Below are 5531 nucleotides of genomic sequence, written 5' to 3'. Positions count from 1 at the left end.
CCATCTGCATGCAGCAACATTCCCAGAGCTGTGCTGAGGTGTGAGAACAGGGCCGTCTCAGACAGACCCTTTAGGCTCATGATAGTCTAAAGCCCTTGCCCTGGGTTCTGTCTGTAGCACACTGTAACTGCTGTTGATCAAAATCCTTCTCTCCGAGTTAGCATCAGCCTCAAGAGGGTTGCAAGAAATGTGATCCTTCAGACTTTGCTGGTGACATAAATTTAGGTGTCCCCATGAGAAGCCATGCACAACTCTTCAGACAGATAGAGAAAGTGCAATCTCTGTTGCCCCAGCAATCCCAGAACAAGGAATAGGTGTCCACAGAGAAACTAGGGCACAACAGGGATGTAGTGGTCCTACGTAGAGCATCCCTGAAGGAGAAACTATCCAGATGTCCGTGAGTCAAGCAGTGAAGGAGTATAATGTAATGCAGCCCTTCCATGTAGTTCACAGTTCAGTTTCTAACAGTCTTTAAAGCAGAAAAAAAGTCTAGGGCTACATGTTTTCTGATACTATTTCCTTGGGATACAGGAAATGACCTCAACTGAAAATTAATGCTAGACTGTCCAGCAGAATAGGGCTAATTCACACTCTGCAGCTGAAAGGGCAGGTCATCACCAGGCCATGTCCCTTCCTTTATCAGATCCAAAATACTCTCCCATGAGGATTTAGCACATCCTGGGAGGAGAGCTCCCTTTGGCAGAGCTGCTGCACCAGAAGCACTGAGTGTGCACAGCAAGTAAGACACCTTTGCCTCTAATGCTCAGCAACCCTGGAAATCCTGGGTGGGTTTTTTCTGTTACTTTGTTTTGCTATGTGCAAATAGGACCTGATTTTTTCTAGCTTGTGGCCTAGCAAGAATGCTCCAGGGTCTGATTGCCTTTCCTTCACTGAGAGCACCCATGAGAGAACTGAGGGGACAAAAGAAAGCCACAGACAACTTGAAAACCACATTCTACATGCTAGGATGTAGGCCTCCTCAAAAGAAAGATACCTATAGCTGTGAACTCACCAGTGAGGCATATCCCAAGTGAACTCCAGAGGATGCAGCCCTAATCTGAAATATGATTCTGTTGGCTAACTATTGCAAGGGAAAGAACATACCAGAAATTAGCTTGAGATATAAGAAACCAAAGAGGAAAGTTGCTCAAAACCTTGACACCCACCAAAATGTATTCCCAATAAGGGGCACAACCAGAAGGAGTTGGTGAGCAAAGTTTCTCTATCAGGGGCTTTGGCAAGCTGACTGAATCTTCAGCCCTCCATATGTGGTGGGACACTTGTCACAGAAGACAATATTGATGTCACAGTGTTATTTAGAGACTATACTGAAAAGCATCATATTCTTTGTACAGTACAGTGACGAGCTACTTCACATCACACATATGCGTGAAGCTGAAGCTAATGCTCTGCAGAGATGACAGCAATCCCTCACTCCTCTTGTTAGTAATGTGTCCTTCCATAAAGAAAATCACTGTCTATTCTTAAGGTTTTGTAGCCTGGATTAAAGTGGCTGGTCGTGGGGAAGTTTTTATAGAGGACACCTGAGTTTGATTTGACACTTTTGAAATGGCAGATTATCTCCCATAGATTTGTGGGGTCTCAAATAAGCACACAGATGCCTGTGTTGGGTGAAAGAACAACATAGTAGCCAACACATTACAGGATCAGCCTGTTGTAGACTTCATTCTATTTCACAGGTCAAAGGCTCTGTACCAAAGGCTAAGCGTATTACACCAGCAGTTGGGGATAATTTATTGAGACATGTTACTTGGGGCTACAGTGAATTTTCTAAGAACTACTACACAATGATGAGCCCATGGCCAGTAGGGACTAGCAATGACTTGGCTTGGAAACATCAGATAATATGATGTTCAAGAGCTATATAGAATGCTTGTGGATATTATCAAATCTTCTAAAAAGCAAGTATATATAAGATGCCATTCCAAAATAATCCAGAGGCATTGTGGTGACTTACATCCGTCAAAAAGACAGTGATTCCCAGACCAATATATTGTGATCACATTCAGATGACTATAAAATAAAGTGATATTAGATATGACATGTTTATCATGTGACAGTATAAGAACTAGATCATCACAGCAAATATGACCTTCGTGGGCTTGTCCTGAGCTTGCCACTCTATGTTCTGCCTGTACATGAGGTTTAGGCAAAGCCCTCTGATGACCAAAATATAAAAATCAAAGTTAATATTGAGTTTTCAGATCGATCAACACTTGTTGAGTTTTTTTTTTTTTGAAAAACAAGTTTAAAGATTCCACAATTTATTCACCATACAGACCTGAACCCATGTCAAGAGGATAATGGTGGATATCATGTGTTTAATCTGTACCCGAGAGGTATCAAATGGTGTCATTTTGGGTTATTAGATATGTTATGCCTTGTAACCTTGTTATCTGATCATTTATACTAGTGATGTTTCATTGCTGTGTGACAATGTATGAGAGAAGTCAACTTTTTTTTTTTTTAATATCCCCAAAGCAGCATTTATTTACTCTTTTTAAGTCTGAAACATTTATTTTAGCAGTCTGGCATTTCATAACCACCCATCATAATTGACACAGGTTGACACACATGATGCTATCAGGGTATACAAGAACAATAGCCAAGAGTTAAAAAAAATAAATCCATGATTCTTAATCACAATCAAATAAAAAGTACACACATCAAAAACTTCTGATGCATTGCATTGAAAAGAAGGTGTGCACACATCATAATTTAAAGAGGCACAGCAGGGGCTGCTGAACGCCCATGAGAAACAGTTTAAAAAGCTGATGGTGAAGGAACAAGTTGTTGCTGTGTCAGTTTCCATTAGCTGAAGGAAGGGGTGAGGGTCAAATTCATTTTTGCATGCACAAGATGTACTGCTTAACAAAACACTATCAGCCTGTTTTAAATAGCAACCATAGCCTGTGTTGGCTAATTCTCCTTTCTACGTTCAATTACCATCACCTGGATTTGTTATAGATCCACAGACATAATAAAATGCCTCATACAGAACACACTTCTCTGCACAATTCAAAAAGGGAACGCCCTGTGGCTCAAAGCAAACATCAGTTCAGCAAATGCCCATGAAGGTTTATCTGAAATTGCTTCCCAAGGGACAGGAGGGCAGATCTGAATAGCTGTGCTGCCAATACAGATAGATTTAGCACTAGATATAGTGATTGTGGCAAGGAAGAATCAGTGATAATGGGGGTGGTGAGTGAAGGAAGAGCCAGGGACTTGGAGGGTCTTCAGTTGCCTTCTCCTGCTTCTTCATCCCGCTGGTCGCTCGTCCAGAGGGTGAGGTTGTCTCGCAGCAACTGCATGATGAGAGTAGAGTCCTTATAGGAATCCTCATTTAATGTGTCCAGCTCAGCTATAGCATCATCAAAGGCTTGTTTGGCTAAGAGGCAGGCCTGCTCTGGTGTATTCTGGATCTTGTAGTAGAACACAGAAAAATTGAGGGATCGGTGTTGGCTGCATGTGCTCCTTGCTGATTTCGAAGGCTTCTTTATACGCTGCCTCAGAAGCTTCAACCACACTGTTTTTCTTCTCCCCAGAAGCCACCAGTGCCAGGTAGCGGTAATAATCACCCTTCATTTTCAGGTAGAACACCTTGCTCTCGTACTGAAAACCTTTGCGGTTCTTGATAAGGAACTTGTCAAGCAGAGCCAAGACATCGTTGCAAACCGTCTCCAGCTCCTTCTCAATCTTCTCCCTGTAGGCTTTAACTTTCTCCAGCTTCTTCTCATTCCCATCTGTCATGGTTTTCTGCTCAATGCTACTAATTACCCTCCAAGAAGATCGTCTGGCACCAACTACATTCTTGTTGGCCACAGAGAGGAGATTTCTATCTTCATTAGATAGTGGTTCATTCAGCTCTGTCACTGCCTCCAGTCGCGCCCGCTGCAAGCAGCTGCTCTCTGTCCCCCATGTCGCTCCCTACTTGCCCTCACCTAGCACGCCCCGCACTGCCTGCCGCTTGCTCACCCGCCCTTCTGCTTCCAGGTCGCCGCCTAAGCCACCGCCGCTGCACCGCCATGCAGGGGCAGAGAAGTCAACTTTTAAAGGAAGGTTTGGTGCCAGGACCCATCAACGAGAAGCTAAAACTAGCACATGATCTTCTTGAGATGGTGCTGGATCAACTGTAAAGTTATAACATATTTGCTTCTTTAGTCAAGGCTGAGAAAATTATATCTGATGAAAGATTCTTGCTATTAATATGCTTTCCTGTATATAACAACTACTAGGCATTAGCTTACTCGTTTGAGAAGATTTCTGCAGAATTACAAAAATGTACTATCTTGTAGTTATGCTATCTAGACAAACGGATGATTTCTTAATACTTAATGATGATTCTATAATAATTTCTAAGATTATATTAGTAATTTTAATCTCTTTTATACTAGGACTGTTATTAAGTCCTCTAAGATAATCAAAATTCTCTTATTTATCAAAACTGAGATTATCATAGGACAAGAATGTGTGTGCGCACCTTGGATTGTCTACTGCGGGTAAGGAAATGTCTGTGCAAGATTGTGTATAGGAGCACACACACACACACACACACACACACACACACACCACTCAGTCAGTGAAGGGCTTGTGGAATATGCCCAAGGACGGGAATTCCATGCTCCAGAACCCATGCTAAAAAGCCACCTGTACAGCATGCCCTCACAGTCCCAGCACAGAAAAAGCCAGAGACAGACAATCCCAGGGTCTTCCAGGTCAGCCAATTTAGGCTAGTCAGCAACCTCCAGGTTCAGAAACAAACCCTGGGTCAAAACATAAGGCTCAACCCTGTCTGTGCACCACTCCCCCCTTTTTCATTCATTCAGGTTTATATATTCAACTCTCAAACCACAAACCCTCTTCACAACAAGATTACATCAAATAGACAAAGATACAAACTCCCCTTCTATATGAGATACTAGACATATAAAATCCTTAATGTCCATAGCCTTTTAACACCAATAAATCCCACCTGGGTCCAGCTGGTCCTTGAGAACCTTCATGTTGCCACCATCTTCACCCTCCATCCTTTGATCTCTTCAGATCTCTCTGCCCTCTCCACTTCCCTTGCCCCACCCAGTCACTGGCGTTCCTTAATTTTTCTAATTAATATGGGAAGGTTCAGTTGAAGTCACCACAAGCATATGTGATTAGGCAGCCCTTCTTAGGGAAGTGGAATTAACATTGAAATACAAACAGCTTCAGGACAATCTACAAATGGAGGGGTGACAATGCCCACAATGGTTGGGCCCTTCCCCCCAATCACTATTTAAGAAATGTCCCACAGGTTTACCTACAGCATTTTGTAAATCGAAGTTCTGCATTCTCAGATAACTTTAGCTTAGTGGTTTTCTACCTGTGTGTCACGACCCCTTTGGGGATCAGTCTTAGCCCATGGTGACTTCATAGGATGCATGGGATTATTTCAATCTTCTTGTACCTGTTAAAGCCTGTTTTGTGACCAAGTATATGGTCAATTTTGGACAAGGTACCATGAGGTGCTGAGAAAA

At 42.6% G+C, this 5531-nt stretch overlaps 1 pseudogene across 1 annotated transcript; it reads right to left on the bottom strand.

Annotated features, from left to right (window-relative positions):
• Positions 1-3257: 3257 nt before the first annotated feature.
• On the bottom strand, positions 3258-5048 carry LOC308428339 (14-3-3 protein eta-like; annotated as a pseudogene). Its single transcript has 2 exons — positions 4994-5048; positions 3258-3929 (listed from the first exon to the last, which is right to left on the bottom strand). The product of its transcript is annotated as a 14-3-3 protein eta-like (transcript).
• Positions 5049-5531: the final 483 nt, after the last annotated feature.

This window comes from Micromys minutus (genome assembly GCF_963924665.1).
Source record: "Micromys minutus genome assembly, chromosome: 12".
NCBI classification, from domain to species: domain Eukaryota; kingdom Metazoa; phylum Chordata; class Mammalia; order Rodentia; family Muridae; genus Micromys; species Micromys minutus.
Note: the sequence above shows the minus strand (reverse complement) of the source record. Positions and strands in the feature narration are given on the sequence as shown.